Source organism: Aquarana catesbeiana, linkage group LG06, assembly GCF_042186555.1.
Source record: "Aquarana catesbeiana isolate 2022-GZ linkage group LG06, ASM4218655v1, whole genome shotgun sequence".
In the NCBI taxonomy this organism is placed as follows: Eukaryota; Metazoa; Chordata; class Amphibia; order Anura; family Ranidae; genus Aquarana; species Aquarana catesbeiana.
In genome coordinates, this window is record NC_133329.1 from 314,692,392 (window position 1) to 314,717,347 (window position 24,956).

Sequence of the window (24,956 nt, forward strand, 5' to 3'; positions counted from 1 at the left end):
CGGAACAAGTGTCCCAAGTTAATTCCAACACGCTATTACCAACGCACACGTTCTTATAGAAATGGCTGTGCGCATAAGTGGGTGCTGAACCGACCACCGGCTGGAACAGTGTAAAGTCAGAACAAAAAGAACGTTACCAGCATACCAAATATCTCCAGAATGGGTACTAAGCTTTATTCAGCAATCACTTCGTTACAGCAGATTGCAACATTTCGGAGCCACGCAGGACTCCTTCTTCGACATGTGACTTTGGTCACATCCCTGATGAAGGGGTCCTGCGTGGCTCCGAAATATTGCAATCTGCTGTAATGATGTGATCGCTGATTAACCAGTTCAGTTCCCGACCGCCTGCTGGACATATACTGTGGCAAGTCGCCATCTATTGCGCAAACTCATGTACCTGTACGTGATTTTGTTCAATATCCACTGCGGGGCGTGCGCCGATTGGTCACAGAGGAGCCAATCAGCGGGCCACCCACGATCACTTTCCACAGACAGAACGGCAGGCTACCAATGTAAACAAGTAGATCGCCGTGCTGTCAGCACTGATCTAATCAGGAACACAGTATCCATGGAGTGAGCAGATTCCCCCCCCCCCCCCACAGTAAAAAAGCACAATTAGGGAATACACTTAAACCTTTGATAGCCCCTGATGTTAACCCCTTCCCTGCCAGTGTCATTTATACAGTCACTTCCTCCCATAGCTCTTAAAAGCAACATTTTTATATATTTTATTTTTTTTTTTTAAATTACATTGTAATGTAAATATGATATCGGAGGTCTTTTTGACCCCGATCTCATATTTAAGAGGTCCTGTCATTTTTTTCTATTACAAGGGATGTTTACATTCCTTGTAATAGGAATAAAAGTGACACAATTTTTTTTTTTTTTTAAAGAAAAGCATAAAAATAAAAAAAGTAAAATAAATAAGCAAAAGAAAAAATCTTAAACGCGTCCCGTCCCGTCGAGCTTGCATACAGAAGCCAATGCATACGTAGCACTCCTCTGTAAACCCAAAACATGTCACCTGTAGAATTTTTTTTAAACATCACCTATAGAGATTTTTAAGGGTAAAAGTTTGTCGCCATTCCACGAGCGGGCGCAATTTTGAAGTGTGACATGTTGGGTATCAATTTACTCAGCGTAACATTTTTCACAATATAAAAAAAAAAAATTGGCTAACTTTACTGTTATTTTTTTAATGTGTAAAAAAAAAACAAAAAAGTGTATTCTTTTTCACAAAAAAAGTACGTTTGTAAGACTGCTGTGCAAGTACGGCGTAACAGAAAATATTGCAATGACCACCGCCATTCAATTCTCTAGGGTGTTAGAAAAAAAACTATATATGACACCATCAAATAGGAGGTAAATCAGCCACAGCTCAAGGAACCCCTAACCACCTCTGGACGAACCCTAGGTTTTCACAGAACTCTGGTTGAGAATGGCTGCTTTAGTGAGATTTACATTTAATCCACCACCTATTATCGTTTTAATAGGAAGAATCTCTTTATCCAATTGTTTTATTGTATAGAAACTATTTTAATGTAGATCAATACATTTGCTAATTTTATACATATGTGCCTATAAAGTCCATGATTTTTTCGAGTTTTCCCAATATGTATATCCATTAGGACATGACATGGGCAATGTCAAAATGGACACCAGCCCCACTTACTTCAACTACTCTATTGGTGGAATTACTGCACATAAATTCACAGTTTCACTCACCAGTTAGGAGAGAATGAGAGCCATAATGGCAGGATGACAGAGCCAGGACCTCCAGCGGTCAACACTGAAGACTAAGATTTAAGAAATTAGTGGGCGATTTAGACTACCAGAGTTACAAGTGATGCGTGGATAGATAACTTTACAACTTAGGGCTCATTTACATGGATGCAGAGCTGTGTACAGCGTTGAAAACGGCAACGTTTATGCATTATAGCTTTAGTCCCTTAATGTCATGGCCAACAGAATATTAAAAAAAAAAAAAAAAAGGCAGGATGTACAGATCTTCCCACACATCTGATCACATACAGCACATCTGTACGTGACAAATGCATGAACTTAGATGCAGTCTGTCTGTCTTACTAAGGGAAATCAGAGGTGAAAAATAAATGTGGAATTGGGCTTTAGGTGCAATAAACCTCATCTCGCAAGGGTTTAGGACATATGGTTATCAAATTGTAGTGTTCCCATATTGCATAAAAAGTAATAATAAGACTGTAAAGAAATAAAAGATAGAATGGCTATCCAAATCAAAAACTGCTAACGAAATCCAGTTACTACGGGCATTCACGTGTAACTGCTCTTTTCACAGTCTGTCTTATTACTCAGATGGTATTAGGATTCAAGCTTAAACTTGAAAGTAAGCAAATTCCATCCTACCTCCACAACATCCATAAACTCTGGCCTTAACCTGCCAAACAAATCAAAGTACTGGCATTCATCTCTGATACAGACACACCCAGTTATAAACCACAAGCACCAACCATTTTCTATTGATATGTACCTGGAATATAACACTAGGCTACAAACATGTTTATAATGCATTTAAAACATAACAAATGTTAAAGCGGTAATAAACGTGCTCTATTATTTCCCGTAATTGCTTGAATTATAATTGTTTTTTTCCTTGGTTTCACTTTACTTTATCCATACCAAACCCTGTGCCATGATAGGTATTCCCTTCCACATACAGCGTGATACTGCTTCCGCCCTCTCTCAATGGCAACCTGTAATCTCGCGCATGCGAGATTGTATTATGCATTACCCAGGCCTCGGGAGCAGGACATTACTCTAGCTACTGAATAGCTATGCCACAAATAACAATGACGCTGGCACAACAGGAGGCCGTCTTGACTGATGGCATTAATAATACTCCAAATTCCCATCGCACATATTCCTGGATAAGCTCTCAAAAGTTTGGGTGCTGCAGCAATAACCAGCTGGAAACTGGTTCAGAAAGTCACAAAGGTGATATTTGCCAGCACACCATGGATCAACAAAGTAGCGACCAAACAGATTGTTTACTGCATGATGACATCACAAGAACAGTGCAACGTTTCGGAGTCACGCAGGACCCCTTCATCAGGCATGTGAGGGGCGGCACACACAGCATGCCATAGATAATGGCCAAATTGCGTATGCACTGGGGACATCACTAAAAGTAAAAATCGGGCTACAGCTATTAACCAGCTCAAATGAGGACAGCAAGAATGTCAGTGACAGGTAAGTTATGCATTGCGAGTTTACTACCACTTTAAAGTGGATGAAAACCCACTCATCATTTCTAAATTACTTCCATAGTGCTGATCTGTAAGGATATACATGCCTCCTGCATGTATTCTTACCTGTCAAATATCTCCCTTTGGCCCCTTTCACACTGGGGTGGTTTGCAGGCGCTACTGCGCTAATAATAGCGCCTGCAAACCGACCCGAAACAGCCGCTGTCTCTCCAGTGTGAAAGCCCCGAGGGCTTTCACACTGGAGCGGTGCGCTAGCAGGACGGGAAAAAAAGTCCTGCTAGCAGCATCTTCGGAGCGGTGTATACACCGCTCCTGCCCATTGAAATCAAGAGGCGCTTTGCAGAGGTTTTTAACCCTTTCTCGGCAGCTAGCGGGGGGTAACAACAGCAGCGCTTTACTGCCGGCGCCACCCCCGCCCCAGTGTGAAAGGGGCTTTTTAGCCGTTTGGAGCCCTGCAATACTCTGGATTGGGCAGGTCAGTTGTCCAGGGCTTGGTGGGTGGAGCTGTGATGTCAGTAGACTCCCCGCCCACCTCTACACTCCCCTTGGCCAGGCATCGATATTTCTCACATTGAACGTCTTCTGGTCTCGTGGATTATGCCCCATGATCACTAACATCCAGTCAAAACCCAAGAAAGTCACCACATGACTTCAGCATGCCCCATCATTCTGAGGTGTGGAGCAGCCAATCCTGGGAGAGCTGGATAAGAAAGGAGGGGGGACGTGAAGTACACAGAATGCATCTCTCACACTCCTGCATAATATAAGAAAATGACCTGTCACTCACAGCAAGGGGGAGGAAGAACAGACATCTATTTCTCTGTGTCAGTTTTTGTCTTACTGAAGAAAGATAAGAGGATTGCTCAGGGCTGGATTAACTTTTTGTGGCAAGACTGGGCACAGATGAAATGGCATCCTCTGCTGTAACAGATATGAGTCTTTTAATTAAAAAAAAAAAAAGAAAAATATGGGTTTACATCCACTTTAACTTTAGTACTAGTATAAATTTGTATAATGCAACAAAGACAAAAAAACCTATCAATACTGCAGTCATACTCCCAGAGACAATGATTATCTACTGAACACAAATTCATGCTCAGCACCAAACAGGGATAGGAAATACTAGAAAAAAACTAAGAAAGTGTATTTAATATGAATATTATAGAGTCAATCCAATCAATTTACACAACCACTTTAAATTATATGTTAAACAAGAACAATAAATACAACAAAGAAAAGCACACAGCTATACATTACTGTAAATCAGGGGTCAGCAACCTTTTTCCACTTGAGGACTGGATTCAATGTATGTGAATGCATGGAGGGCCGCATTCACTTGCTAATAAATTACGATAATAAAAATCCTAACACAGTAATAATAACAGTACAGGTTTACCTCACTTTAAGGTGCTTCACTAATACAAAGCCAGTTCACCCTGAGGGAGTATGTAGCTGGGGATTCGGATTTTACTGCTCCCCCTCCCCCATCCTGGCACCCAAGGATGGCCGACGCTGGCCCTGCTAGCCAGCATGGTCTGGAGAGGGGATTCCTGTCCCTAGGGAAAATGGCCTAGGGGAGAAGGGGTCCCTATCAGGGTCCCCCTCGATTGCAGTGTCCTCTGTACCCCTATAACCATGTCCTCTGTCCCTTGCACCCCCCCCACACTGTAGCGTCCTGTCTCTCTCTCTCTCTCCCCCCCCTGCACCCCCCCCCCACTGTAGTGTCCTCTCTCTCTCTCCCCTACACCCCCCACTGTAGTGTCCTCTCTCCCCTGCACCCCCCGCTGTAGTGTTCTCTCTCCCTGCATCGCCCTACTGTAGTGTGCTCTTTCCCTGCATCCCCCCCCCCCCACTGTAGTGTCCTCTCTCCCTGTACCCCCCCCCCCCACTGTAGTGTCCCCTCTCCCCTGCACCCCCCCCACTGTAGTGTCCTCTCTCCCTTGCACCCCCCCCCCACTGTAGTATCCCCTCTCCCCTGCACCCCCCCCCACTGTAGTGTCCCCTCTCCCCTGCACCCCCCCACTGTAGTGTCCCCTCTCCCCTGCACCCCCCCACTGTAGTGTCCCCTCTCCCCTGCACCCCCCCCCCCCACTGTAGTGTCCTCTCTCCCTATTGGTCTGTGCAAAAGTTATAGCGTCTATGTCTACAAACTATGGGATATATTTTTTTTTTTTTTTTTACTTACTAGTAATGGCGGCGATCAGCAAAGTAAAACACTGAGCGTTTTTGAAGAGCTTTCCATTCATTTCAATGGAGAGGGGCGTTTTTTCACTGCCCTGCCAGCGCACTGCCCCAGTGTGAAAGCATTCATTGATTTTAATGTAAATAGGTTTTGGTGAGCTTTTCAGGCACTTTTTTTAGCTTGAAAGCACCTGAAAAACACCTCAGTGTAAAAGGGGTCTAACTGTGTGCCTGACCAGTGTTTTACTATTGTAGGGGAGGTACTTTTGCTAGTGGAAGACATGGATCTGCGTTTCTGCTTTACAGAATTCAAAACACAGAATTCATGTCTTCTGTACTGACAGACAATCTGCCCGGTTTACATAGCCAGACTGGCATTCTGTCAGTGTTTCCAACTATTGGCGATCACAGCAGGAGCAAGCCGTCGGCAGCGCGCACTTGTGCCCAAAACCCGGAAGTGCAGAGTTATATAACACATATGCTGTATTTATTGGCGTATAACACCCACTTTTTCACCCTGAAAATCATGTGCAAATAGCCTGTGCGTGTTATACGCCAATACTTCAATTTTAGCTGCCTTGGGGGGGGGGGGCGAGCGCTGTCAGATTACATACAGTGAGAATCTCCTGTTTACATGGTAGCCTCTTTTATTTGGAAGTCCTGTCTCCTGGGCTGCCATTGGACGACTGTTTTGTCTATCATAGGAGTTTCTCACTGTATGTAATCTGTCGGCACTCGTCCCCTCCCCTCCCTGTCCCCTCTAGGCTGCAGATGGGCATCGATCAGGCTGCACTGATGGCAATGGTGAGGCTGCTGCATTGATGGCAATGGTGAGGCTGCATTGATGTAGACTGATGAGGCTGCATTGATGGCACTTTAGGCTGCAGATGGGCATTGATCAGGCTGCAACAATGGCAATGGAGAGGCTGCAGATGGGCACTGACCCTTATTTTGCTTCAAAGTTCCTTATTTAAAATTTAAGTTTTTTTCCTGAAACTTCCCTCTTAAAATGAATGTGCTATACGCCAATAAATACGGTGTGTGTATATATAGTGACTGTCTTCAGAAGCCTGACATTGCTCCACTGATCGCGGGTGCAATGCTTTGCAGTTTCCTGTAGGAAAATAAATACACTTTTTTCTGCAAAAAAATGTGCATTATTTTTTCCTAATGGTGAACTGAGCCTTTAAAAACTTCAATACTGGGCACTTTCACCCCCTTCCTGCCCAGGCCAATTTTCAGCCTTGTCACACTTTTAATGACAATTGCGTGGTCAAGCAAAGCTGTAACCAAATTAAATTTTTATCATTAGTTTTCACACAGAGCTCTCTTTTGTTGGTATTAAATCACCACAGTTTATTATTTTTTGCTTCACTGATGGCCACTGCTAGGCAGAGCTGATGGGCAGCAATTAGAGGTGCACCGAATGGAAATTTTGGTGCCGAAACTGAAAATGCAGGATGCACTTAGCCAAAAAAACGAAACCGAAAATGACAGTTTTTAAAAAACATTTATATATAAAATTGTATTATATTCAACTTTTTAACTGATATCAGCAATTTAAATAAATATGAATTTATTGTTGACCATTAGTGGCCCCTTTATTGCAAGAAAAGCTCAAGAAAAATGCAGTCTGAAGTCTCTGACCATCTCTTGTATCATGTCTGCAATCTCAGCCCTGTCAGATGCAGCCTCACCAGTGCCCGGATCCGAGCGGTGATCTCCCACTGTGTCATGGATCGGGGTTTAAATTGCCCGGGGTCGGGCGGCCGCAGTAACAATGTCCATCCCGCCTCCTGCGATACGTCACACTGATCAGTGCCCTGATTATCTGTACATGTCTCCCCTGTGAGGAAATGCCACTTATCGGCTCTGACTGACAGCGTGAGAGGAGAGGAGAGCCAATAACCGGCATTTCCTTGTTTACATGTGAACAGCTGTGATAGAACACAGCTGATCACATGGGTAAAGAGCCTCGTCATTGACGCTTTACTGAGACCAACGATTCCCCGAGCACCGGGGGCTACAAAAAGATATACATGCTGGCTGCCTTGGAGGGGACAAGGAGGATGCAGGACGAGTGCCCTACATACAGGTGGATTTCCTGTTTACACGGCGGCCTCTGTAATAGGAAGTCCCGTCTCCTGCGCTGCCATTGGACGGCTGTTCTGTCCATCATAGGAGGCGGGACTTTGTATTAAAGAGGACACCGAGAAAACAGATTCTGCTGTATGTAATCTGTTGGTGCTCGTCCCTCCTCCCTGTCACATCCGAGGATGCAGATGGGCATCAATCAGGCTGCACTGATGGCAACGATGAGGCTGCATTCATGGCAGGGGTGGGGCTGCAGATGGACACTGATTAGGCTGCATTCATGTGCACCAAGCCTTATTTTGCTTCACCGTTCTTTATTTTAATTGTATTTTTTTTTCCTGAAACTTCCGTCTTAAAGTGAAGGTGCGTGTTATACGCCGATAAATACAGTATATCCAAATAACACGCCCAAGCTTATCTCTTCACCACACACAGCCACAAAGGCAAGAGAATTTTTGTTGGACAGTGTATTAGTGCTTGGACGAACACGCTTAAGCCCCATACACACTATTAGATTTTCTGCAGATTTTTGTCTTCAGATTTACCAAAACCAGGCAGTGCAAGGGCCTGCCTGATTGCATACAAATTGAAACTCTAAGACCCCTTTCACACTGGGGCGTTTTTCAGGCGCTTTAGCGTTAAAAAAAAGCGACTGTAAAGCGCCCGAAAGAAGCCTCATCTGCAATCCCAATGTGAAAACCCGAGCCCTTTCACACTGCCAGTGCCTGAAAAATGCTGGTAAAGCGCCACTTATGACCCTTTTCACACTGGGGTGTTTTTCAGGCGCTGGCAGTGTGAAAGGGCTCGGTCCATCGGTGCACCCAGCCCGGTGGCAAAAACACGAAAGGGCTGCAAAGAAGCTGCTTGCAGGACTTTTTTTGACGCCCTGCCAGCGCAGCGCCCCAGTGTGAAAGCAATGTAGATACTTGCCAGCACACCAAGGATCAGCACAAGGTGGCGTCCAAACGGTTTAGTTTATTGCATGATCACAACACAAAAAGATCATGCAATAAACTAAACTGTTTGGACGCCACCTTGTGCTGATACTTGGTGTTCTGGCAAGTATCTACATTGTGACTTGAACCAGTATCCAGCTGGTTGTTGCTGCAGCACCCATACCTTTAGAGCTTATACCAGGAACGTGTGCGATGGGAATATGAAACATTACCAGTGTTAAAGCACTTGGGCTTTCACATTGGGATCGCAGATGAGGCTTCTTTCAGGCGTTTTTTTTTTAACGCTAAAGCGCCTGAAAAATGCCCCAGAGTGAAAGGGGTCTTAAGGTTTGACCTCATATTATATGGTTTTGGTAAAGCTGAAGACAAAAATCTGCAGAAAATCTAATAGGGTGTATGGGGCATTAGACCGAATTTTATTAGTTCAAAGAACGTCAGGCAAAACGGTCGGCCCCCACACACGTTCACTTCATCAAATCTGGCCTTCTTTCAAAAAAGTTTGGACACCCCTGTCTTATCAGTACATGTACACAGGGCCGTTTATAGTCATTTCTAGGCAGTTGCGTTTAGAAGCATTTTTTGGAAAGCAAACAAAATTTTTTTAAAAATGCGTTCAGGACAAATGTTCAGAGGCATTTGAAATGCCAAACGCCACGCATGTAAACATTGTAACTCGGGTTTAGCCGCGTTTCGTTTAAAGGCGGTTTTCATTTTTGACTATTTGGGGAAAAAAAAAAAAAAAACACGCTTCTAAAACGCAAATGCAGCTAAACGCGGCATGTAAACACGGCAACTCTGTCAAGTTAAATCGTTCAGGAGAGGTTGTAAAAACGCCCCGTGTACATTAAGCCTAAGAACCACTTTAATACCGCTTTCAACCCATGTACCGCCCCATTCAGCTCTACAACAAAAGCAGATGATATGAAGCATGTGCACAGGGAATGACAGCATGGCGGCACAGTTCTCCGCACACAGCCAAGGCCTCTTGCTTTGGTTTGTGTCCATTGAAACGAGGAGCAAGACTGACCCATGCGGTGCACACGACACCCAGTGCTTCTATCATACAGGTAAGTGAAGGTAGGTGTGCAGGCACCAAGGTGCGTTTGTGAAGACGCGGTGCTGGGAGACGGACGTGTACAGCACAACTCAACAATCAAGTCTTGGAAGTGTGATCAATAATGAGCTGCTGAGGAACTACAAGTCCTGCAATGCCCTGTCATGCTGTGTGTGACAGAACAAGCGGGGAACTGGAATTGCTCAGAGATTAGAATATATCTATAGATATAATATATATGCTGCACAGTAACAGTTGAGTGTTGTGAGGGAGAGTCACATACATATGTCTGTATGCACAGCCCACACAGCTCTCCTCCTCTGCCCGGGCACAATGAAGTAAACAGGTGATGTAAACGTCCCAGCTGCTTCCCCTCCTCACCTCAGCCAAGTATTTATCTGCTTCCCCGGCCTCCCCGACCAACCGGGCCTTCTTCTATCTCCGCCCACAAAGCTCGTATATCCTCCCGTTCTACCCGAGGCTCCGAGCGGCCGACATCCCGCGCACCTCCTCACACAGCGCCCTAGTTCGTACTGACCGCTCATTGGCCGAACGGACTGCCACTCTGAACAAGAAAGCCAGCCCACCCTACTTACTCCAACCAATAGAAGTTGAAAGTTGCATAGAGTTTATCTGTGATTGGAGAGAACGGTCGTCACTACAGCGTAGAATGGCAGGTTGCTGCTCAGTGACCCCCCCAACGTCACCACCCCAGTTCATGAATACTCCAATCCCTCGCTGCTGGGTGGGACTAGAACCCACCGAGGAAGATTATTGGCCCTGGTTACCGTCAGTCAAAGATCACACCGCCTAAAGGTAGCCCCTGAGCTCCTCGGCAGCTGCGATTGGCCAGTCCGCTTCACGTGTTGTATATTTGTGCCCTGCAGCCAATAAGGGGACGAGTTATTTATAGACTTAATTTACTCTACCTGTCAGGTACTATAACCTCCGGGGAGGCGGGGCCTGCCAGGGGCTATGGATTCATTTATTGACAGTGACACGTTTTATTTAATATGCATGTCTGCATGTAATCAGTGTGACTGCACACAACACACAGCTACAACGTGCTACTTTACATCCTCAGACCTCCCTTTATGCTGCAACAAGAAGTACAAGTGATGCTGCATGATGTGCCTGTGGGGAAAAAAAAAAAAATCACAAGTATCCCCCCAAGCCTGGTAACCGATTTTGTTGTCAATGTTATTTATAGATACACTCCGACATTTTGATTTTTTTTTTTTTGGTGTTGCCATTTCTTCTCCACAAGGCCATCACACTAAGCAAAATTCTAAAGAGGAAAACATTTTTAAAATACAGCACTCAGTCATATAGCACAAAATTACAGTGGCCACATGATTAACTGTGACATGACAGCGCCTGGCAGGTGCTGTTTTGCTTTAAGGACGCTTTATGGTGCGCCAGAAAGCGCCTCATCCACCAGCGGGAGAGGATGTCCATCGAGGACTGTCAGTGAAGAGGTTAACCACTAGGGGGCAATGAAGGGGTTAAGTGTGTCCTAGGGAGTGATTCTAACTGTGGGGGGGGGGTGGGCTTCAAATCACATGACAGAGATCACCGCTCCCGATGACAGGGAGCAGTAATTTCTGTCATGACACAAGCCAGAACGGGGAAGTGCCTTGTTTACATAGGCGCTTCCCCGTTCTGAGGCTCCATGACACGATCGCTGGGAGACTGGTGGATATCGAGTCCACCGGTCCCGGTCACACTGTACGCGGCGCGCGCGCCTGCTATCCCCGGCTCTTAGAGGTATGCCCATTTGCCCACCGCTGCCATTGTGCCGAGATATATTGGCGTGTGGCGGTCGGCAACAGGTTGAGGAAGTCTGAAGATTTTCCCTTCCCCCTGTGTATCCTTTGGCAGTTCAATAAAGCTTCGGGGCTGTGAACTCTTTCTCCCCCTCCCCTAACCCCCATCACACCCGTTGCCTGTTGAAATGCAATTTGTCTGAAAAGTTATATAACTTGTTTTTAGTTCATACTTTCGGGGTAATGCGGCGTCATGCATGATGTGATGTTTCAGGGTATTATTACAACACATTAGGCATCATATCGCAGAGTGAATGTAATTTATTTGTATGCTTGGAATTGTATTGTATTGTAGTGTAGTGTAGTGTATTTATGTGCTGCGTCGCAGTACAGAGTGGAATGTACCCCGTTGAAGTATTTTGTTTTTTGTATATTTTTATGCAAAATAAAGTATACATTTTCAATCACAAAAAAAAAAAATCAGCTAGTGAACAAAATAAACAAATTATAAGCAGAGCTAAATAGATGTCTATACAAATCACACCCCGAAGTCGCCAAAAGTAGTACAGAAACTACTTTTGTGAATCAGTGCGGAGCCGCACCGATTCGGACGGTGCCATTGCCAGCAATAGCTGCCGATTTGGCATGTCAAATCGCATCAATGTGAACCTAAGTTGCATAAAGGATCATATGGCTTGCGAACATACATATATGGTGCATATAAACTGGTGAGGAAGCACAAATCAGTCTGTGAAAGTCCATAAGTATTGAACAGTCCTTAAAGAGGAATTTTAGTCTTTTCACATAATTTATAATTTATTTTATTATTTATTTCAGGTACTTATATAGCACCGTCAATTTACGCAGCACTTTACATATACATTGTACATTCACATCAGTCCCTACCCTCAAGGAGCTTACAATCTAAGGTCCCTAACTCACATTCATACATACTAGGGACAATTTAGACAGGATCCAATTAACCTACCAGCATGTCTTTGGAGTGTGGGAGGAAACCGGAGGAAACCCACGCAGGCACAGGGAGAACATGCAAACTCCAGGCAGGTAGTGTCGTGGCTGGGATTCGAACCAGCAACCCTTCTTACTGCTAGGCGAAAGTGCTACCCTCTACACCACTAATAAAAACATCCTTGCCATTCTGAAGCTTCTCTCCAACCACTTTGTATATTATTTTATATATACTGTGATTCTGTACTTGCCAAATATGCTGCAGAAATCTCCATCCACTGAGTCTGGCTGCAGCCATTTTAACTCTGGGCATCTGAAGCTGCTGCCTGTTCACTTCCTGGATTTACACAGACACACACACAGAGGCACACCTCCAGCTCTGCAGCTTTCATTGGCCTTCTTATGACTCATCCCCCCTCCCATCCAGACAAACTCTCACGAGAGTGAGAGTGAGTGAGAGAGATGTGCATGATGTCATAAGCATAGGCTTTTTACCAGACAAGAAACAGGAAGTGGGCTGTATAGGGTATTTACTTGCAGAAAAAAAATATGTTTTACTATCTAAAGTTAAAACAACAATGGTAGAGAGAGGATTTAATAGATGGAAAGTTGAAAAAATGACTGAAGATCTGCTTTAAAGCGGAGTTCCAGGCCAAAATTAAACTAGGTCTAGAATAATCGAGCACCACCCCAAACCCCCCCCCCCAGCTGGACTTCCGTCCAACCTTGCCTCGGTACGTAATGTCCGCATTTGTATCGGTCCCTCCTCTTTCTGGGACATGTGTCCCAGCAGACGACGGGATCATTCAGAAAGTGCAGCACGACCCGTGCATGCACAGTAGGAAACCAGCAGTGAAGCCTAAAGGTTTCACTGCCAGTTTCCCTTAGGCTCGGTTCACACTGGGGCGACTTAGCCGCCTGACAATTTGCGCTCCATTAAGTGCAATAGAACCATTCTAATCAGAGCGACTCAACTTGCTCCGACTTAGAAAAAAGGTTCCTGCACTACTTGGGGGCGACTTCAGAGCGGCTTGCATTGACTTTTATTAAAGAAGTCGTTTGCAAGTCGTTTGCAATATAAGGACAAGTAACTGTCCTTATATTAAAAGTCAGCAGCTACATTACTTGCTACATTAATTTTTTTTTTTTAGAGGAACTTCACTTTAAGTGGGTTAAAGCAACCATCCAAAAAGTGCACTGTGCGATGCAAATAAAAGGGAGGGGGGGGTCCTACCACCAGCAACACCCTCTAAGCATACGCAGGGCTTTTTTTCCTCAGAGAATAGGTGCAGGAACTCCCTCTTTCCAAGTCACCCCTTTTCTTCCCCTACCCACCTTTGAGCACCATTTCTTGGTTCCACTCCCTACCCACCTCCCAGTACTGTTCTTTCAGAGAATACATAACCATGTATCATATTGTGGTGCCAAGTAATTCGTATGGAATTTGGCAATAACAAGAAAAGCAGTATAATAAATCCCCTGCAGCCAGTAACAACAGGGCCCCCCCGCCAGCAACAATAAATTCCCAGCAAGAACAACAGATCTAGCGCACAGCCAGCATCAATAGACTTTCCAGTCCCCAGCAATATAAGACCCACCCCCAGCAACAGTAGGTCCCCCACCAGCAACAATGGACCCCTGTGCAAAAATTAGATCCCTCCAACTAGAATAGCTCTCTCAGCAGCCAGCACCAATAGACCCTGCAGCACACCCCAGCACCTCTTCGTTCCCGCTGGAAAAAAAGCCCTGTGCATAAGCCTCTTACTGGATGTGTAGGACCATAAAATTATAATGGTCATATGCGCTCAAGGTATAACATGTACAGCTAACCATCCAATGAGAAGCAGTAGTCAAATCGGCAACGGATCCCAATAAGTGACTCAAAAATTTAAGAAGAATAGACTGCCATAGTGAAGCCCATCAAGTAATTGAACTTTTATTAAAAGTACCTTGACATGGCTTGTATTCAGCACAGATACAATGTAAGATGGATAGAGATTCCAGCAAGCTGTCGGCTTGTACACGACTGCAGGTGTTCGTGATGTCATCACCGTCAGGCTATTTCCCGCGCATTTCGTCACCAATGACGTCTTCGGGACGTGCATTTTTTGGATAGTTGCTTTAACCCACTTAAGGACTGTTCACTACTTATGGACTTTCACAGACTGATTTGTGTGTCCTCCTCGCCACTTGTTTATATGCACAATATATGTATGTTTGCAAGCCATATGATCCTTTATGCAACTTTAAGAAGGTTATTTTAGCATCAATTGCACTTTATTATTTTATGTTGTTACATTCAATTTTAACGCTGCTTATACTTTGTTTATTAAATTCCAAAAGGTGCCCAGTAACCTGATGTTCTGAGACTTGGGGCCCATTTTGATGGTTCAGCAATACGTGTGTGTTTATACGCCTTATGTCATGTATTAAAGTAGTAGTAAAATCCGCTAATAAAATTTCAATAAAATGGTCCCCCTGCAGTGTTCGGCCATAGGGTGGCAATATACATCACATACCACGTTATGGCAGACTTACCTGTTAAGCAGAGCACTCCAGGCGCTTCTATCTCTACCTGATCTTCCTTTCGGGTTCATGCTGTCCAGGAGTTTAAATGGCCAGGGTGCAATGATGTCACTCCTGAGCACGCACACAGGAGTCATGATCGCAGCACAGTTCTCTCTGCATTGATGGCGGTCAGTGTGCCCTGAAAGTAGAATGCACTGTGCATGAACAGTGACAAAATCTGCTCTTGCCAATGTGCATATCTCCTATTTACTGTACCTCTTCTCTAATAATCTGCCAAGCTCAGCTCCCAAGAGGAAGGGACACCACCGGTCCCAGCCTCTTAGCTCAGGAGGATCCTGCAGAAGAAGCACTGCACCCAGTTCCCGGGCCCCAGGTAAGAGAAGTCGGCTGGACTGGGTGCGGGGGGGGGGGGGGGAGACAGGGTTGCCACCTGTCTGAATTCACCCCACGATGGCTCCCTGTAGCACTGTTGGCTTCCCTCCTCTCCTTACGGCTGCTGCAGGGGAGGGGGGGGGGTCATTTCAGGATGGAGAGCGGGGAAGGGGCCGCTAAATGTGTCATTTACCGGCTCCTTCCTTTTCTGAAAGAACACACTACCCTACTGACTGACACCAATCTGTGCCCTACTGGCACTATCCACTGCTCCACTGACTCATACCATCCACCGTCCTAACACCAACCTCTGCCTTACTGAGTCCATGTTTTAATACATTTCAAAATGTTTGTTTATATTTATTTATTTAAAAAGGGCCCATTCACACTGGAATGCAGTGCAGGATTCCCGTGTAGCTTCCCGCACTGCATTCCAACTGTGCTGCCCTTGCGATCTGCTGCAGTTAACACACTGACCTTGCTCGCACCAGATTGCATAGTACAAAAGTATCATGCAATGGGGTTGTGGTGCATTTCAAAAAGTAGTGCAAGCACTACTTTTAGTGCGGTGCGGTCTCAGCCCATTCAAAATTAATGGGGCTGAAATCGCACTGCATAGAACTGCATGTGAATCCCACAGGAACTACACAGCGTTCCTATACAATTCACATGCAGTTCCTAGTGCGAATGGGCCCTTAGAGTGTGTAAAGTGGGAGTGTATATATAATAGGAGTGATGTCATCCCAAACTGCCCAATCAAGGTAACCATGGACTGGCACATGAAAGAAGCTGAGGATAAGATGCCAGCACCAGCAAGGCACCTTACGAGGGAGCAATAGAGTAGACATGGGTAATCTTGAGGTTAGTTCTGCTTTAGGCCTTCACCACCCCTTCCAGCATTCCCGAAACCTTAAAAAAAACAAAAAAAAAAACAAACTATATATACATACTTTTTTCCTTGTGTCTTCAGTCTGCTTTGGTGACATCATTATTTAGGATGGATGGGTGTTTTGTTACCTGCACTTTGAAGTATAAATAAACTCAGTTACTAAAATCTCGTATAAGCTTTAACATTTCAAAAGTCATTTTCAATCTAATTAAATCTGAAGTTTTTACTAAAATAATATTGTGGTCTAGCTATAAATATCCTTGTTGAGGTGCTTCCTGTTGTAGGGTGAGAATGATCTGTCCCTTTTCCCCAATTGTGTTCCTGCATTCACCCTCACAGGCTTCTGGTGAAGATCACAAAGGGCTTATTCAAAACAGACACAATCCACTATTGTCACCACCAGGAAATCTACCAGAAGACATGCCATGCAGCCATCTCTGGAGTGTACATAAAACAGGATTGGCTGCTAAAAAAGAATGATAAAATGAAGAAGAAATGAAGAATAGGAGACAACTATTTTATTATTCTTACTAGGAAAAGTGTGCCTGTTCCAGAACAGGAAATGTTGAGGATAAAAAACACAAAATTCTAAAAGGAGTGTTTTAGGGCAATATATGCTGAAATTTGTGAATGAAATTGCAGCAGGCAATATGTGCAGAAGAGGAGTGCAGAGGGCATGACAGGGGGAGAGATGTGCAAAAGAGGAGTGCAGAGCAGGGACATGCAGTCAGAGGTGGCAGGTGAGGCAGCCTCACCTGCCATGAACATAAAAAAAAGAAATTAAAACATTTTTTTTTTTTCGAGGGTCGTAGCTCGCCAACCTAAGGTCACAGAGCCCCCAAATAAGTCCTACACCACCACTGATTTGGGGCTCCTACTACCTATGGTTCCGGAGATACGGGGCTCCTTGCGCAGCCTGTCAGAAGCTACATACAGAGCGGCCAGTTTAAATACAAGCTGGCACACTCTGTTTGCAGCAGACTGACAGGATGAGCTCACAGTGCCTCTCACTTCTTGTCAGAGGCACTGAGCTCAATGGACAGCTTGGGGCCTTGGACCAATGGTAAAGCACCATTATACCCAGCTGTCCAATAAAAATGCTGTGTGGAAGCACACCTCTCACTGCAGTGTCATAGAAGGGGGAGGTATGTCCAGAAGAGGAGTGCAGAGGGCATGACAGGGGGAGGCATGTCCAGAAGAGGAGTGCAGAGGGCATGACAGGGGGAGGCATGTCCAGAAGAGGAGTGCAGAGGGCATGACAGGGGGAGGCATGTCCAGAAGAGGAGTGCAGAGGGCATGACAGGGGGAGGCATGTCCAGAAGAGGAGTGCAGAGGGCATGACAGGGGGAGGCATGTCCAGAAGAGGAGTGCAGAGGGCATGACAGGGGGAGGCATGTCCAGAAGAGGAGTGCAGAGGGCATGACAGGGGGAGGCATGTCCAGAAGAGGAGTGCAGAGGGCATGACAGGGGGAGGCATGTCCAGAAGAGGAGTGCAGAGGGCATGACAGGGGGAGGCATGTCCAGAAGAGGAGTGCAGAGGGCATGACAGGGGGAGGCATGTCCAGAAGAGGAGTGCAGAGGGCATGACAGGGGGAGGCATGTCCAGAAGAGGAGTGCAGAGGGCATGACAGGGGGAGGCATGTCCAGAAGAGGAGTGCAGAGGGCATGACAGGGGGAGGCATGTCCAGAAAAGGAGTGCAGAGGGCATGACAGGGGGAGGCATGTCCAGAAGAGGAGTGCAGAGGGCATGACAGGGGGAGGCATGTCCAGAAGAGGAGTGCAGAGGGCATGACAGGGGGAGGCATGTCCAGAAGAGGAGTGCAGAGGGCATGACAGGGGGAGGCATGTCCAGAAGAGGAGTGCAGAGGGCATGACAGGGGGAGGTATGTCCAGAAGAGGAGTGCAGAGGGCATGACAGGGGGAGGTATGTGCAAAAGAGGAGTGCAGAGTGCATGACAAAGGGGAGGTATGTTCATGAGAAGAGTGTGCAGAGTATTACAAGGAGAAGTTTAGTGTGGTGCAGCTGTGAGAAGTACAGAGAGTATGAAAGCAGGCAGTATGAGCAGGGCAAGACAGTAGAGGGTATGACCAGGTGAGGCATGTGCAGGAGAAGAGCGTGGAGGTTATGACAAAGGTCAGTATTTGTTGAAGGGGAGTGTACAAGACATTACAGGGAGTAGAACATGCAGTAATAGAATGCGGAGAGCATGACAAGGGGGAGTGTGGAGGGTATGATAGGAAGCAGCATGTGCAGTAGAGGAGTGTGGTTTGGGTGGTATGGCAGCAGACAGTATGCTCAGGATAGGAGTGTGGAGGGTATGATAGGGCCAGATATGTGCAGTAGAGGGTGCAGAGTATGACAGAGGGAGCAGAGGGCATGACAAGGAGCAGCATGTGTAGTAGAGGAGTGCAGAGGGTAAGACAACAGGCAGTATGTGCAGGAGAAGAGTGCGAAGGGTGTGACAGCAGGAATTATGTGCAAGCTGCAGAAGATTAGTAGCAGTTCTATGCAACTAAAAAAGAAAACAAGCATTTTATTATTATTTATAAAAAGACTCATTTCATTCAGTTTAGGGTTTAACTAGACTGACATGAAGACGTAAATGATGCCTCATATGCGTCAATGTTCCAACACTGTCAACTACCATAGCCTAGGCCCATTTCAGAAACAACCTTGTTCCATTTATTTCAAATCAGCCCCACTGACTACAGTAAACTGACATCTAATTGCTGTGGAGTTATTTGCTGTGGAGGCACTCTATATAATATCATTGCTCTTTCAATGGCCTTATTTAGAAGGTCTGATTGCAGCTGAGTTTTAAGCCCTGGTTCACACCAGTGCGGTTTTGAAGTCCCGCTACTTCATGTGCAGCTTGTTGATATCTGTGCAACTTCATTTAACAGATGTCAATGCAAGTCGCACTGAAATTGCACACAAATAGTGCAAAAAACTTTTTAAAAATCGTTGCAACCCGAGTCGCAGCAATTTGAACAGTTCCATTGCCACAAATGGGGGGCCGATTTGTCATGCAACTTTGAACTGTCCAATTGCATAACAAATCACATTGGTGTGGACCAAGGCTCAAAGCTATTATGTCTAGCTTAAAACAGTCATTTTTTACAGTAAGGATTAAAAACTTAAAGGCTTTGGATCAACAGGCAAAGCCTAAACATTTCTGTAGTTTTTACAAATAACCCCACAATCACCAATAAAACAAGGTATGCAAAGTATTGTGCCTAACTAACAAGCTGTTATGATCAAAAATGTAAAAATGTTACCCTTTTTGATTCTAATGTTAGGACTATATATAGATACATGTACAATAAAAAAAATAACTACTAGTATTCAGTGATACAGTGCAACATGCAAAGATTTTTCAAATTGTAGGGGCATAGCACCATGACCAAATTCACCTATTATCTCTGCAGTAAACTGAAATTCATTTTTTTGTGTGTGTGTTATTAGGCTTGTATACATAGTCTTTTGCTCTTTACCTTATTATTTAACCCTGCAGGCATAATATGCATTCGTCTATAAAATATATGTTGTTTTATGCATTATAGCTCTCATTTTAAGCAAGATCGCTTCTTCTTGGACACACCTTATAGAGACAATTTATATTAAAGGTGCAAGACTACCCCCTGAGGCAATAACTGATATTGCAGTCTTCTGAAACTACGATTCATTCTCACTATTGAAAAAGTATGCAGCTGCACACTTTGTTGTAGCGGCCTTGAATCTATTATCAATTAACTAATAAAACATAAAGGGTTCAAGAATTAGTGTGAAAGTGTTGCCATTAAAGAAATGCTACCTTAGCATGTAGGTCTACAGATAATCATTTGTTTAGTCTGAGAAAAACATAACATCCTTCTGCATACAGAATCAGAATCATTCATTGAATTAGCCCCTTTCACACCATCTGTCCTTTTTCCCATCTATCCGTTGATGGATGAAGAACAGACAGCAATTCATTTCTATGGGCAAAGGGATATAAATGGATGATCATCCGTTTACATCCATGTGTGTTCAGGTCCGTTTTTTGTAAGGTCTGTTGAAAAAGGCTGGAATGGATGTAAATGGACAATAGTCTTTTTTTTTTTTACTATGTACCCCTTATACATTCACATGGGGAGGCCGGTCTGAAACCCTCCACTGAAAGCAGGGATGAGTCATGGATGTTCAGAATGCCAACGGCAGATGTAAAAACAGATGTAAACGGAACTGAAAACTGTTGTAAGAACTGATGTAAACTGAATCTAAAAAAAAATGTGACTGAATAGATGATGTCCGTGTGAAAGGCAGTGTTGCCAACCGTCAGTATTTTTACTTGCAGGCAATAAGACTCAGAGAGACACAGGTCAATGATCATAGAGACGCGCAGCGGCAGGGGATGTGTTTGCTTCCGTTACATCGGCAGACTCGGGACATGTCCTCTAGTGCTGTGTTGTGCCTCTAATGACACTACAGTCGGTCAGAGGGCCTGCCAGAATGAGTTAGTTACTTGCTGCAGAGGCACCGAGCGGCATCCCTTGCATTATGCAGCACTGCACCAAAAACGTATATAGTGCGGAGACCTTCAAAGAGACAGAGAGTAGGGAAACCAGCGGCAGTGTGCCCTAGGCAGCTGCCTAGTTTACCTAGTGGTAGCACCAGCCCTGCATTGAAGTGCCCGCTACAGTATGGGGGGGGGGGTGGGGTGCAAGGGAGCCAAGTGGAGCAGCCAGAGCCTTGTGTGCAGGTCTGTGAGACAGGAGCAAGCTGGGAGCAGGACTGCCACTTTTGTTTTGACTGGAGTGGACTGAAGGGATCACCTGGCGTGGAAAGAGAGACTGTCCCTGGGACTCAGGAAGGGACGTGTTGTGTCAGTGAGGTGTCATCGGAGTCCTGTCCCTGAGCTATTTAACTTATTATATAAAAAATAAAACAAGAAATATGTTTTTTCCCTAATATCTACCTTAAATCACATTAATAGTTGCATATTGTACTTGTTTGTAGCCTAAATACTGAAAATTGCACTTAAAGCTGTAATTTTTGGAAATGTCAGTAAAACCTTGGCTGTGCCAGTAAATTTTAGCCTAGTAGGTTGGCAACAGTGGTAAAAGGGGCCTACTGTCCAGCATTGAGGTGATCAATGTACCCATGAAAGATAAAAGCATATTGCTATAAAACATCAGTAAAACTAGTGCTCTTTATAGAAATATTGCTAAAGTGTGGATGGGGAAATCCTCCCCGCTGCGCTATTGTATTCTGACAGCAAGCCTCCCCAGCTGTCAGAATATACTGATCAATTGGTTGGGATGCTGATCAAAGCAAACGTTTCCAACAAGCCCGTTCGACAGCAGTTGGTAATTAGATCATCTGCTCTCAACCAGAAACAACCATAAATGGGCTGAAATTCAGTTGGTCCCTGCTGAACCAGTCAAATTTTGATCCATCTATGGCCAGCTTAAATCTGATTCAGGGACTCTAAGCTGAGACATACACTATATTGTCAGAAGTATTGGGACGCCTGCCTTTACACGCACATGAACTTTAATGGCATCCCAGTCTTCGTCCATATGGTTGGGTTCAGTATTGAGTTGCTACCCTTTGCAGCTATAACAGCTTCAACTCTTCTGGGAAGGCTGTCCACAATGTTTAGGAGTGTGTCTATGGGAATGGTTGACCATTCTTCTAGAAGCGCATTTGTGAGGTCAGGCACTGATGTTGGAGGAGAAGGCCTGGCTTCCTCGCAGTCTCCGCTCTTATTCATCCCAAAGGTGTTCTATCGGGTTAAAGTCAGGACTCTGTGCAGGCCAGTCAAGTTCCTCCACCCCAAACTCACTCATCCATGTCTTTATGGACCTTGCTTTGTGCACTGGTGCTCAGTCATGTTGGAACAGGAAGGGGCCATCCCCAAACTGTTCCCACAAAGTTGGGAGCATTAAATTGTACAAAATGTCTTGGTATGCTGACGCCTTAAGTGTTCCCTTTACTAGAAGGGGCCAAGCCCAACCCTTGAAAAACAACCCCATACCCTAATCCCCCCTCCACCAAATAACTTAGACCAGTGAACAAAGCAAGGTCCATAAAGACATGGATGAGCAGGTTCAGGGTGTAGGAACTTGACAACCAACGTTTTTTGGTTGCAACATGACAAAATGTGGAAAATTTCAAGGGGTATAAATATTTTTTCAAAATACTGTATATCCTCAGCATGTTGTGATTTTTAGAACTGGTATTAAAGTGTATCCATAACTAAAACCTTTTTTTTTAGTTTTTAATAAAATAGGAAGGAAATAGTCCCCCTGTCAGGTTTTTATTGATGTCTGGGTACCTGCTGGAGAAATTCACTCCTCTATTTCTTCTGATGACCATTGTGACCAATGAAGAAAAAACTAGGAAAACCAACATTTTAGAGTTGACACCAGGAGAATAGATTTGGGTAAATCTACCAGTGGGTCACCTGTTACAGTGACAAATTTCTAGGAGGAGAACTCCCCTCACTGTGTGATTCACTCTGACTATGATGGGAAATATCACCAGGCCAAACAGACAGCAGAAAAATAAAACTTAAACGGGTTACCCTTCCTTACGTTATTAAAAAAATAAATAAATAATTATGATATAGAGATAGATTACATACATACAGTAACCTGGGGGACAGGTAGCAGGTACAAAAGCTTCCTGGGATAAGCAGGCTTTCAGGCGCAGATACCAGAACAAGTAAAGTAGTGACAAATAGTGACGTGTTTAATGGGGATATTTACACTATACTGGCCCTAACTGTCAGGCTGAGCAAGCCTACCGCTTGTCAGTTTCCACATAAACTGCTTAACAGCTTTTTACCAACCTTTTTGCTCTCACAGACCAGCATTGTCTGTATTTCCCAGGCAGAGAGCAAAGACTGTCTGCTCAGGTGAGCTTAAATTAGCCTGGGGAAGAGGACCAAGACCCGAACTGGAGCATGGATCAGAGATTCCTGAATGTGTATGAGAGAGGAGCCTGGGAGACATATAAACCCCGAACAGGACTTTTCCTGGCTCTCTCTGGGACGCTCTGCTACAATATATATATACATACACACACAGATTTTATATATATATATATATATATATATATATATATATATACACATACACACATTTTTAAATTCAAATGTGTGGCACTTTAAGCTATAATAAAGATGACTGCTATTTAACAATTGGTTCACAAAAATGAATCCCTATAGTGAAAATTACACAACAAATCGTTGATCCATTAGTCAATTATAAATCATATAATTCTGCAATTACAGCTTTCATTTTAAGTCTCTGCTACCATGTTATTTGCATTATGAGAGTCCATTACAAAAGGCACCAAATGGCAGGAGTTTTTCACTCACAAAGCAGTACAACAGGCCATGTATATCTGAACACTGTTACAGACTAAAAGATAGCAAATATCAATTATATTTAAGAGTGTTGCAATACAATTATTTAAGCATGCAGAGAGTGTGTGATTCACTTGTAGTTGGTCTTCAAAGCAGTGTTAAACTAAAAACCAAAATTGTATTGCATTGCAGCCAGGGCCGGCCCAAGACATTGTGCTGCCTGGGCCCAGGATCGAAATGCCACCCCCCCCCAAAAAAAAATCATGACAATTAAAACCAAAATTTTATTTATTAGGAAGTCAGATTTACATGCAACAGTGGTGGGGGTAAGGGGGGAGGGGGGGTGAGGGGGAAGGGGGGGGGGTTAGACACAGGCAGGAGTGGTAAGGAGGAGGTTAGACACAGGCAGGGGTGGCGGGGGTTTTAGACACAGGCAGGGGTGGTAGGGAGGGTTAGACACAGACAGGGGTGGTAAGGGGGGTTAGACACAGACAGGGGTGGTAAGGGGGGTTAGACACAGACAGGGGTGGTAAGGGGGGTTAGACACAGACAGGGGTGGTAAGGGGGGTTAGACACAGACAGGGGTGGTAAGGGGGGTTAGACACTTACAGGGGTGGTAAGGGGGGTTAGACACAGACAGGGGTGGTAGGGGGGGTTAGACACAGACAGGGGTGGTAGGGGGGGTTAGACACAGACAGGGGTGGTAGGGGGGTTAGACACAAACAGTGGTGGGGGGGTTAGACACAGGCAGGGGTGGTAGGGGGTTTAGACACAGGCAGGGGTGGTAGGGGGGGTTAGACACAGACAGGGGTGGTAGGGGGGGTTAGACACAGACAGGGGTGGTAGGGGGGGTTAGACACAGACAGGGGTGGTAGGGGGGTTAGACACAGACAGGGGTGGTAGGGGGGTTAGACACACACAGAGGTGGTAGGGGGGTTAGACACACACAGAGGTGGTAGGGGGGTTAGACACAAGCAGGGGTGGTAGGAGGGGTTAGACACAGGCTAGGTTGCTAGGAGGGGTTAAACACAGACAGGGGTGGTAGGAGGGGTTAAACACAGGCAGGGGTGGTAGGGGGGTCAGACACAGGCAGGGGTGGTAGGGGGGTCAGACACAGGCAGGGGTGGTAGGGGGGTCAGACACAGGCAGGGGTGGTAGGGGGGTCAGACACAGGCAGGGATGGTAGGGGGGTCAGACACAGGCAGGGATGGTAGGGGGGTCAGACACAGGAAGGGATGGTAGGGGGGTCAGACACAGGCAGGGGTGGTAGGGGGGTCAGACACAGACAGGGGTGGTAGGGGGGTTAGACACAAACAGTGGTGGTGGGGGGGTAGACACAGGCAGGGGTGGTAGGGGGGTTAGACACAGACAGGGGTGGTAGGGGGGTTAGACACAAACAGGGGTGGTAGGGGGGTTAGACACAAACAGGGGTGGTAGGGGGGTCAGACACAAACAGGGGTGGTAGGGGGGTCAGACACAAACAGGGGTGGTAGGGGGGTCAGACACAAACAGGTGTGGTAGGGGGGTCAGACACAGGCAGGGATGG

General features: G+C 45.4%; 1 protein-coding gene across 2 annotated transcripts in view; it reads right to left on the reverse strand.

Annotated features, from left to right (window-relative positions):
- HDAC4 (histone deacetylase 4) overlaps nt 1-10,087 on the reverse strand; it is a 393,738-nt gene extending 383,651 nt beyond the window's left edge. For both annotated transcript variants that reach the window (XM_073633685.1, XM_073633682.1), the window contains exon 1: nt 9,912-10,087. The gene's annotated coding sequence lies outside the window, so the exon portion shown is untranslated. The remainder of the gene's footprint in view (nt 1-9,911) is intronic.
- Between the last annotated feature and the right edge of the window lie 14,869 nt (nt 10,088-24,956).